General features: G+C 55.1%; 1 protein-coding gene across 4 annotated transcripts in view; it reads left to right on the top strand.

Annotated features, from left to right (window-relative positions):
- Positions 1 to 9,762: 9,762 nt before the first annotated feature.
- The window catches only part of BICRA (BRD4 interacting chromatin remodeling complex associated protein), an 83,891-nt gene continuing 81,932 nt past the window's right edge, over positions 9,763 to 11,721 (top strand). For 2 of the 4 annotated variants that reach the window (XM_078439619.2, XM_078439620.2), the window contains exon 1: positions 9,764 to 10,024. The gene's annotated coding sequence lies outside the window, so the exon portion shown is untranslated. Of the gene's footprint in view, positions 10,025 to 10,470; positions 11,285 to 11,721 lie in introns of those variants that run through there. The other 2 variants (XM_078439622.2, XM_078439621.2) reach the window with 2 other exon arrangements.

Genomic DNA, 11,721 nt, shown 5'->3' with positions numbered 1-11,721 from the left:
CAGCAAGCCCTTCGATGAGCGCGGATCGCCTTTGGGCTCAGCCCCCAAATCCATGCTATACCCCCAAAGCTGCCCAGTTCCTCCCGACACGCCAGCAGCCCTGCCTGCCTCCTTGCCCCACCGTGGCTGCCTCGGGGCCTTTGCCCCTGCTCTTCCCGTCCTCCCTTGTCACGCAAACTCTATTCATCTTCGAGTTTTAGCTTACAACCGACTTCCCTCAGGGAGTTCACCTCCAAGTCCCCCCAAACCAGGCCAGAGGCCCCCAAAGTAGCATTTGAGATCATTTCCAGGTCACGATCAGGCCTTTATTTTAATGCAGGTTAGGGGAAAAAAAAAAAAGTAACAAGCCTGTCACACCTGTGATGTCAGGACCCTTGGTGCTTCCGAGGAGCCTCAGGGAGCCCCACGGGAACCCATTTAAGGAATTAAGAAGAATAAAAAAAACCCCAAGTTGGTTGAAAGAACAAATTAAAAATATAAACAGTAGAGGCAGTATTCTGCAAAAATCGCGAAATGGCCCTTTGGGAATCCCAGACGCTGAGAAGCCCCTGGGGGCTGGGTTAACGCTGCCTGGCCTCTCAGGTGCTAGGAGCTAATAGCTATCACTTGGGCAATGATTTGGTTTATGTCTGTCTCCGCCACTGGGGTGGGGCAGGGCTGGGCCTGTCCCCGTCACCAGTGTCCCCTGCATCACCGGCACAGGGTGGGGCACAGAGCAGGTGCTCAGGGAATGTGTGCAGGGAACGAACAGATGCTAAGCTGCTCGAGGGTGTGGCCTTTCCCCCCGCCGGAGGGCATCAGGGAGCCCGAGCAGGGTTTCAATCAGCCATGTCAAGGTTCATCTCCGCTTTAGAAACTCTGGGCTCTCTCTTCCTCCTCTGCGCCCAGAAAACCAATGCCCCCGTCCCCCCCACTGCCTGTTCCCTTTTCCTATCACACTGTTCTTTATCGTTCTCCTCCTCCAGGAAGCCTTTCTGAACCCCAGGCTGGGTCGGGTAGCTGTTCCCGGCTCCTACAGCCCCCTGCCTCCCCCATCCCGGCCCTGACTACCCTGGAGGTGAGGCTGTATCCTCCAGTGGCCTGTGAGAGCTTCACAAGGTCCCCCCCTGGGCTCGCTGTAACCCCTCCGGAGCAGGTGAACTGTCTAGACCTCACTCCCCAGGTATCTCCATTCTTTGCCTCTACCTGGCCCCGCACCTTGTATACATTGGCACAGGTACTACCTTTAAAGTCGTCTGCGCTCAACACCACTGCTTTCTTTCTCACCCCCATTTAAACATTTTTAATCTTTTGGGGCACCTGGGTGGCTCAGTCAGTCAGGCATCTGATTCTTGATTTCAGCTCAGGTCACGATCTCGAGGTTCCCTGGGATGCGGCCCCGAATCAGGCTCCGTGCTGATGGCACAGAGCCTGCTTGGGATTCTCTCTCTCTCTCTCTCTCTCTCTCTCTCTCAAAAGAAACTTAAAAAAAATTCTTTTTAATCTTTTAATTTTAAACAGTTTGTAAGACTTACCATTTTCATTATTTTAAAGTGTACAATTCAGTACAAGTAGATTCATAATTTTGCACAGCCTTCCCCACGAATTCCAGAACATTTTCAAGACCCCAGAAAGGAAACCCCATACCCACTCTCCCTTCCTTCCTGCTCCCCCCAGCCCCTGGCAACCTACTGTCTCGATGGATTTGCCTTTTCTGAACATTTCATATAAATGGAATTCTACAACACGTGGCCTTCTGCGTCTGGCTTCTGACACTTAGCATGATGTTTTCTTTTTTTTTAATACATTTTGCATGGTTTTTTTTTTTAATTTTTTTTTAACGTTTATTTATTTTTGAGACAGAGAGACAGAGCATGAACGGAGGAGGGTCAGAGAGAGAGGGAGACACAGAATCCGAAACAGGCTCCAGGCTCTGAGCGGTCAGCACAGAGCCCGACGCGGGGCTCGAACTCACATCCTGCGAGATCGTGACCTGAGCCGAAGTCGGCCGCTTAACCGACTGAGCCACCCAGGCACCCCTTTGCACAAGTGATTTTTAAATTCCTGTTTTCACTTATTCGGGGGGTATATACGTAGGAGTCGGTGCATGGTAATTCTTTGTGCAACTTGACTGCGGAAACTCGAAACTGGTTTCCATTTTGGCTACGCCAGTTTGCCCACCAGCGGTGTATGAGGGTTCTGATTTCACCACATCCGTGCCAACCCTTGTTCTTGTCCCCTTTTATCATTGCGGCCATTCCCGTGAGTGTGAATCTGCGTCCCGCTGTGGTTTTGATTTGCATCTCCCTGATGGCTGATGACTTTCGAGAACCTTTTCCGTGCACTTGTCGGCCATTTCCCGCTACCTTTTGCAAGCTGCCCACAGCCCCCCCACTGCACCCCAATAAAGCCATTTTCTCCACGTTCACAGCCCAGTGGTTTATCTTACCTCCCATTCTTTCCTCCCTCTCTAGAAATTTTGGACACCTTCCTCTTCCTCCAGCCATGACCTGCCCATTCTTCTTGGTGTCCCTTTTCTTTTTTCTGGAGGGAGATGTGGGACGGTGGGCCAGTTACTCAACTCCTCTGTTCTTCAATTTCTTCATCTGTGAAATGAGAGTGGTAACAATTTTGACTTCTGGGTTGTTGCAATGGTTCAATGAGCTGATGTACATAAAATGTTTAAAAATGTGCCTGATACACTGGAAGCGTTAAGTAAGTGTTTAATGGAGGGCTGGGTGGGTAAAAGGTTCAAGGGCAAATCATTTCCTCTGTGAATGTACTTAAAAAAAATTTAGAAGTTTGCCTCCGTGTAGAATTTCAGAAAGAACCACCTAAAATTTTTTTTATTAGAAACAAAACAAAACAAAAACCTCTCTACTGTGGAAGGTCGATACAAAATAGTTTACCTCCGTGAAGACACAAGTTTTTAGGGGCGGGTGTAATATAACAGTTACAAGTATGAACTTTGGGGTGGGGCTGCCTGGGTTCCAGGTCCTGCGGGGCCTGATTTTGGCAGTTCTGGAAGCTCTTTGTGACTCCGTTTCCACATCTGCAAACCAGGGATAAATATTAGAACCTCCCACCTGCTAGGGATGGCCGTTGGTACCTTCGCTGAGGTTATTTCTATGGACCAGGGCTGAGAGTGCCAGCTTGGTTAAGCGGTTGCAGATGGGCAAATTTTCACTCCCGGCTTGACTTTCATGCCAAATTAACAGTGTATCACAAACCCTCCCCCCACGGGATCTAGACAGAGGAAGTAAGAACCCTAACAGTTCAAACCTCATTAGCTGCAGGAAGTCGTTCTTTTCCTCTCTAGATCTCCCAGAACACACGAGTATTAATACAAGTCAAAACCCAGGACGACTGCCCCCTCTGCCCAGGCGCTCAGCTTGCCTCACAGCCTCACATCATTTTTCTGGAGGAGGCAAGTTTCCCTTCTTAAAGGGGCCTCTCCTCGATTTGAGTTTTGCTTCTTTCCTTTAGGGCTTCCTTAGGCTTTTTTCTCTTCATCCTCCCCCAAGGCAGGAGGGTGCAGGGGGAGAGTCCTCAGAACTCAGTCCTGTATTTTTATTTACACGGTGTGCATTTCTTTGAATGGGTGATACAGGGCTCTAACTTGTAGGCAGTACAAAAACATCTATCCTCTACCCGCCCTGTCTTCCTCCCCACAGACAACCGCTGTTACCGGGTTGTTTCTGCTTTCAAAGGCATTCTGTGCATTTAACAAGCAAAAGCTTGTATTTTTTTTCACCCACTTTTAAGTCGGTACACACTCTGCTTTTGTCTCTTGACTGGATACATAACTTGTGTGTCGGTTCGTGTCTTCCTCATTTTACGGCTACTTCGTGTGTCACTACGGGTCAGGCCACAGCTTATTTAAATGAGTCCCCCATCCGTGGGCAGCAAGGTTGTTTCCGGGTTTGTGTGCCCTACAGCGTGTTTATGAAAACACAAACAAGGCTCCGCACCCTGGCCTTTGATTAGTATTTGTGGAGAAACGAGAGCGGAAGCCTCCACCTGCCCACCCCCGCTGGCCGCATCCGCCGAGGGTACCCCCCGTCTGCTGGGTCCCGGCGCTCCGGCTGCGGGCCCTTCCTCCCCAAGCTGTCAGGCGCGGGCCCGGGCCCTCTGGAGCCCCGCCCCGCGGCCGGCCCGCAGTCGGGCCGATTCAAATCCAGCCAATGGCAGGGTGTAAACAAACCCAGGCCCCGCCCCCCGATGAATAATTCCCGGGGCAGGCGCGAGGCCCAATTAACCCGGTAGGGGTTGGGGGCGGGACGGAGCAGTGGGCCCGCCCCTAGGCGTGAGCCAATGGGCGGTCAGGCCCCGCCCCCCGCACTTGCCGCGCTGAGGACCCGAGGCCGGGCTGGGCTCGCAGCTGCCTGATTTCGTTGCGGCTCTTGGCTTCTGCCCTCCGAGCGGGGCAGTAGGGCCTGTGAGCTGGGGCAGCGCAGTCGCGCCGTACGAGCCATATTTAAAGGGCGCGGTCAGGCGGCAGAAGCGGGATCGGAGCCAGTGCCCTCCGGTTCCCTTTTCTTTCCTCGCCTGGCGGCTCTATCCCGGATCCTGGAGAGGTCTTTGATGGAAACTCTCTTCCCTCAAATCCCGTTGAACGAAACCCGAAGGGACCGCAGGGTGTTTTAGGATTGGGCAAGCCTCCTTGTTTTGTTCCCTCTTGTTTGTTGAAGTGTTGCGTACCCACAGAGAAGCGCATGGGCCGTACGTGTGCCGCTGGACTGAAAAACCAAAAACTCCCGTAGCACCAGCATCCTCCCAGATCAAGAAGCAGAACTTGGGTCGGCAAAGTTTTCAACTTTGCAGCTGCCGAGTGCGAGGGAGGGGCCGCGGCGGACACTGTTTTGACTCTCGGAGGGACAAAGCACTTATTTAGAAAGAAGTAAAGGAAAAGAAAAACCACTCCTCTCGGTAGGGAGATGGAGATCACGCCAGATACTGGTCAGGGTCTTGCAAGGGAGGAGCTGGACGGCAGGGCGGATAGGAGGTTAGAGAGGTAAAGGGGCTTAGGGTCTGGTTGGCAGAGCCGAGGATGGGGTGGGGAAGGACTAGCAGCGCGAAAGGATGGGACAGAAAATGCCGTGGTACTTGCGGGGGGAGGGAGCTTTCCAAGCTGGAGGGTTGGGGTCGAAAGGGGCCGTGGAGTCAGTGGCCTGAACGTAGGAAAAAGCATCAAGACCCTGGGACAGGGCAGATCAGTTCTCCAATGTCCTGAACCCTTCCACGGCCAATCGTGGGTTTCCTGCTGTGGCTTTTCAGCTGCCAGGTTGTGATTAAAACAGTTCCATTAAGCGTTGAGATGAAGGGCAGAAATCCAAGTTCATGTTGAGGCCGTGGGTTGTTTTGTTTTGAGAGAGAGAGAAAGTGCGCGCAAGGGGGGTGGGGGGAGAGGGGCAGAGGGAGAGAGAGAATCTTAAGCAGGCTCCACGTGGATCTCGATGCCACTACCCGGGATTCATGACCCGAGCCGAAATCAGGAACTGGATGCTCCATGGACTGAGCCACCCAGGCACCCCTCCGGTGGGGTGTCGATAATCCCAGGTCCAATGTCTGGGGCTATGCTTGCTTGCCTACAGAAACCATTTTCCTCACAGCAAACGTTTTTGGACCCTTTGGCAGGTGTGTGTCACCTGCCCAGCCTTATGTTAACAAACAGGAGATACTGTGACCCATATGGGATTAAGTCCCGGACTGGGAAGAAGCAAGGACCCAGTGCCAGGAGCCCAGCCGAACACAGAGATAACAGCCTATCTGCTGGTTGAGGAAAACGTAGGTGCACCTTCTCTGGTCCTAATTTTTCACATCTGTGCACCGCTGTGTCACTGCCCCCAAAGACCTTCAATATCCACTCATTGTCTGATTTCTTCCTCTCTGTACTCCTTATAAAGTCTGGACCCAGGGGACCCCGAGCTGGGTTTGAATCCCAGGCTGTGTGACCTTGATCTGGTTTCTTATCCTCTCTGAACCTGTTTCTCCTTCACGGAGAAAAAAAATAAATAAATAAAAAGGGAGAGAATTGGGGCGCCTGGGTGGCTCAGTCGGTTAAGCGTCCGACTTCAGCTCAGGTCACCATCTCACGGTCCGTGAGTTCGAGCCCCGCGTCGGGCTCTGGGCTGACGGCTCGGAGCCTGGAGCCTGCTTCCGACTCTGTGTCTCCCTCTCTCTCTGCCCCTCCCCCGTTCATGCTCTGTCTCTCTCTGTCTCAAAAATAAATAAAAAACGTTAAAAAAAAAAAAAAAAGGGAGAGAATTGCAGTTTAAAAGAGAGCCAGCACCTGGCCCAGAGGGTTATACTACAGTCATCAGAGCATTTATCAGAGTGGGGAGCTAGGGTTACCTGGTTAATGACGTCAAGGGAGAGGTAAACAGATCTCTGCAACACATCAAAAAAGAAGACGGATTTGATGGATGGGTAGATGCACAGATGTGTAAGAAAGCAAGTAGAGGAACATGCTATGGTCGAATCCAAGTGGTGGGTTTTTAGGTGTTCACTGTATTTCCACCTTTCCACGTTTGAAATGTCTCCTCATAAAGTGGCGGGGGGAGGGGGAGCTTTGGGGATCCTGACTCTACACTCCCATGGGACCGATGAGAAAATGGAGGTGCTGGAAGTGACTCACCCCAAGTTCATCTGACGACTCAGAGACAGTTGGTGATGGAACGCCTGGGTCTACTGGATTGGTCCCCATCCTGGCTCAGTAGCCCTGGGACAAGTCGCTGAACCTGTCTGGGTCTCACCACCGCCCACTCAATTCTTAACCTAGAACTCACACCTTGCATGGGATTCTCAAAGGGAAGGTGTGTGTCATCCCCAGAAGACGGCAAGTCTCTTTTCACTTGGGCCCATAACGTCCCCTACGCTGACCTTGGACATTTGATTTCCCAGGGCTTTGGGGTTGACCTGTTGTCGCCTTCCTTCACACCCAGCCAGGCCCATTCCAAGTAGCATGGCCCCAGACCATCTTCCTGAGAGGTCAGGTGTATCTGTGGGAGGGTGGCTATTACCTCTTGGTTCAAAAGACCTTTTTTGAGCACCGAGTACCGGGCAGTGTTCTAGGGGTGGGGGTGGGGGGGATACCAGTGCACCAAAGAAACTTGGGACCTGCCATGCATGGAAGGCAGGGGGAAAACTGTCGCTAAGTCTTACTTGCACATTGTCTGCGTTCCCTAACAGATCGTGGACTGTGTGTGTATGGTGCGGGGGGAGGTGGTGGGGTGAGAACCTGAGTGGTCTTGACCGCTACTAAAATTCTGGAACATACTAGATAACTTAAAAAACACTTCCTGCAGTGGCACCTGGGTGGCTCAGTCAGTTAAGCGGTTAAGCCACCTGGTTCCGGCCCTGGTCAGGATCTCATGGACCGGGAGTACGATCCCCTCGTCTGGCTCCACACTGAACAGCGTGGACCCTGCTTGGGCTTCTCTGCCCCTCCCCCGTTTCTCTCTCTCAAAATAAATAAACAAGAGAGAAAGAAAGAAAGAAAGAAAGAAACAAAGAAGAAAGAAAAGAAAGAAAAAGAAAGAAAGGAAGGAAAGAAAGAAGAAAGAAAAAGAAAGAAAGGAAAGAAAGAAAAGAAAGAAGAAAAAAAGAAAGAAAGGAAGGAAGGAAAGAAAGAAAAGAAAGAAAAGAAAGAAAAAGAAAGAAAGGAAAGAAAGAAAAAAGAAAGAAAAGAAATAAAGAGAAAAAGAAAGAAAGGAAGGAAAGAAAGAAAGAGGAAAGAAAAAGAAAGGAAGGAAAGAAAGAAAAAGGAAGGAAAGAAAGAAAGAGGAAAGAAAAAGAAAGGAAGGAAAGAAAGAAAAAGGAAGGAAAGAAAGAAAAGAAAGAAGAAAGAAAAAGAAAGAAAGAAAGAAAAAAAAGAAAAGAAAGAAATATACACCCTGCCGGAATGAATACATGTGGACAATCACCCCTCCTAATGCCTCAAATCTGCTTTTAACCAGTCTTCCAAGTGCCGAGTGCCCCTGGGGCTTGCAGCTTTGACACAGACACAAGTGTCACCCAGCTCTAATCACTTCCTGGTTGTGGGACTTTGGGCAAAATACTTCCCCCTCCTCGGAGCCAATTTAGTTTCCTGCACTGTGAAATGGGATTAAAGGTTTTCTAGACGGGAGGTGCTAGAGGCATCTTCCTGCTGAGCAGTACTGAGGTTTCAAAATATTGTGTTTGGCGCTAGTTAATGAATACTCAAGGTGTAGCTTAATCGGGCTCAGTCATAGCAAATAGAGGGCGAGCTGCACAAAAACACAGTCTAAGTGTGTATATTGCTGTTTTCCAAAGAGTCCCATTTCTCCAAGTGAGCTGTGGATGACCACCGCGTAAGTTACGGATCCACCACTGTCTTATGTTTGGGGCAACCCATGCGTTCACTTCTGAAATTGATAGTTTTACTTTTTATATAATAATCAAGAACAGTCAGCGCTTCTCTGGCACTTCCGGTCAGGTGCTGATCTCCCTGACAAGCTTATTTGGTCCTAATGACCCTGTAAAGTGAGGCCTATTATTGAGACGAGGAAATGAAGGCACAGAGAGGTGAAGTGATTGGCCCAAGGTCACAAAGCAAGGACGCGGCAAAGGCAGGATGTGAACCAGAGAGTCACCGGTTTGAGTCAGGGCCCTTAACCTCAGTGATCTCTTAAATGCCATGAACAGTAGGCCCAAGATACTAGAATGAATACTAAAGTTTAAAGCACAGATACGTCTCAGTCACTCATTCATTCAACGCATTTATTAAGCCGCTTCTGTATGCATGGAGCTTTTTGGGGCACTGGGAAGACAGAAGGTAATAAGAGACCAAAAGAGAGGTCCCCCTGGTCTGTGCACCCCGGAGAGGCAGGCAGGTCCGGGCCATCTGGGTCCCCGCTGGGCCCCCAGCACGGAGCAGGACATAACAGCAGGCGCCCACCTAGCGTTCCCGACACGAACGCGGGAATCTAAGTGTCCCACCCGCAAGGCGTTCATGGGCTGGTGGGGCGGAAACGGACCCAACACCACCGAGGCGTTCTGGGGCTTCTGGGAATCCCATCAGCGCGGCCCGAGAGGCCTCGAGGTGGCTCTCAAGTTGGATCCCGCGTCCCTGGCGCCCTCCCCGGGGCCGTCGCATGTGAGCAAAGACCGACCGAGGTGAGCGATCCAGCCACGCCCGGGGTCCCGGCCAGTCGCCCCCAACCCCGCGCCGCCTTCCACCCTATTCGTTCCCGCTCCCGGCTCCTTCGCGGTTCCACTGGCGAGGTGCCCCCCCCTTTTCCATCCTCTACTCCCGCTACCTTTTCGAGCCTTCGGCGCTCGCCCTGGGCGCCTCCTCTCGCCCGGCGACTGTCCCCCGCGTCGGGCGCGCGCCCGGGGCGCACGGGGCCCCTTCCCCAGCCGGCAGGGCGCCCGGGGTCTGGGAGCGCGAACCCCTTTAGCCTTTCCCCGCAGCCCGGAGCACGGCTCGAGGAAGTCGGCCGACTCCACCAGAACCTGGCAAGGCGCGACCCCAAACCCCCGGGACTGGGGCTGGGGAGGGGGCGGCGCCGGCGCGGGAGGCACCCTCCCGGGGCGCCCGCGGCCTCCCATTCGCTCGCGGGCCCGCCGCTCGGCGTCCGGAGCCGGAGCTGGTGCGCGGAGCGCGGGGCGGGGCCTCCCCCAAGCCCGTCCCCCGGCGAGGGCGGAGGGAGGAGGAGGAGGAGGAGGAGGAGGAGGAGGAAGGGGGGGGCGGACACAAAACCTGCAAGGTTTTTTTTTTTTTTTCTTTTGCATTTAATTAAAAAAAATTTTTTTTTCTTTTTTTTCTCTCTTTTTTTTTTTTTTTTTTTTTTTTTTTTTTTTGCAAACCCGAGGGGTCCTCCCCGGAGCGCGCGCGGGTCCGGGGCGCCCGGGCCGCGGCGCGGGGCGGCGGCAGGGGCCTGGCGGAGGCTGCCGGGCGGCCGCCATGCGATCAGGCAGTGCGCTGACCGGCCCGGCCGGTCGGCCCCTTCTGGGTCCTCCCTTTGCAGCCCGTGCGGGGCCGTCTCGGAGACCCCGCGCCGACGGCTGCTCAAACATCAGGGTGAGTTTCTCACAATGTAGCAATTTCTCTTTAAATCTCTTAACTCTCTCTACCTGCGAGTCGGGGCTGTGACAGGGCGCAAAAGCGAGGGGGGAGTGGGGGTTGGCGGCGAGGGTGTGTGTGGGGGGAGCCGGAGCCGGGGCCGAACCCACCCCCCCGACACTCACACACTCAGCCCCCCAACCGGGGCGCAGCGCCCGCTGCCTCTTTTTTTGCTCGGCGCCCACCACCCCCGGCAGCCCCCCCATCCCCCGCGTCTCTCCCACCATCACCGCCGCCCCGATCCTGCGGGGACCCCCCCCCGCTGCTCCCCTGCCCAAACCCGGCGCCCGGTGCCTCCCCGGCCCTCCCGCCGGCTGCCGGGGATACAATGGAGCGGCGGAAAAACGAGACCTAACGTTCCACGGGGGGAGGGGCGGGGAGACCCCCTCCCCCGGCCCGGCCCCCCCCCCCCTTCCCCTCACCCCGCTCCCCGCCTTTCAGAGAAGAAGAGGGCAATGGGGCAGTGGATGGTGATCGCCTGGCCGGAGGTGGCGAGCCTTCATCTCCCCCTCTCGCCCGTCCCCTGCGCCCCCTCCCCAGATCCCGGTCGGGGGTGCCGGGGAGAAACGGGGCATCCGGCAGCCTGGGGAGGGATGGATGCGGAAGGAGGCCATTGGGTCTCCCCCTCCCCACCGCCCCTAAACAATGAAAGGAGTTGACTTGGTCCCCCACCCCTCCAGCGATGAAGGGAGTTGACCCCCTCCCCCGCTAGCTGGCTCGTCCCGGAGGGGGCCGTTACGGGGAGGGGGAGGGGAGGGAAGGGAGCCTTACCCCTGTCACCTCCCGAGATTCGGGGCGGCCCCCCATCTCCACCCCCTCGGCCTGGGAATGGGAGGCACCAGGCCCAGCCCGGGCACCGCGCTCGGGTGGTGACCTTTAGACAAAGGCAACCCTTTCCCTGGGGTGAGCCCGGACGAGCCGGGCCCGCGGCCTCCCCGGGCCCCTGCGGAGGGCGGCCAGGCCGCGGGCACCCGGAGGGAGGGATGGAGGAGGAGGGAGGAGGGAGGAGGGATGGAGCCATCTGGTTTTCCCATCCCTAGCTGCCCCTCGGCTGCTTCCCCGGCTCCTGTCACGGGCGGCCGCGGGGAGACAAGGGACCGGGGGGCTGCCCAGGCCTTGGGCCGCGGCCAGCGGAGAAGCGGGCGAGGAGCCGCGCCGGGGCTCCTGCTCGGGCTCCGGCTGGGGGCTCGGGACTCGGGGGCCAGCGGTGATCGGAAGGTACCGTGGCTCCTTCCTCTCCGCGCCCCTTTGTTTTGCTTTGTGGTTCTGAGCTGCTGAACTTCCTGGGAGGTGGGGTCAGAGGCCGCCGTGTCAGCTCTCCCCGGGAGGCCGGGGTGACAGGTCCCAGCCCTCTGGCGTTGCCAGACCGTGGGCTGCTGTCGTGCCCAGCCTCAGGTCCGGACCGTCAGCCCCTTTTGTCACACGGCCCTCCGATAGAATAATAACCATCTGGGGACGCGCGCGGAGTGTTTCCGTTTTTCTCACACCTCCTTTCTGCCGGCGCCTTTTGGGGGGCGGGAGGGGGGGGGGACAGTGTGATGCTCTCTCTGTGTGCTTTCACCCGAGGTGGAGGGGGGGGGGTAAAGGGCTCAGTCTGACCTGTGGGGTGGTGGGAGAACAGGGGAATTGGACAGTTTGGGAATCCTCCCCTTCCC

This window comes from Panthera onca, chromosome E2 (assembly GCF_046562875.1).
Source record: "Panthera onca isolate mPanOnc1 chromosome E2, mPanOnc1 haplotype 2, whole genome shotgun sequence".
NCBI lineage: Eukaryota > Metazoa > Chordata > Mammalia > Carnivora > Felidae > Panthera > Panthera onca.
The sequence above is the reverse complement of the archived record's forward strand: the minus strand, read 5'-3'. Positions and strand labels throughout refer to the sequence as shown.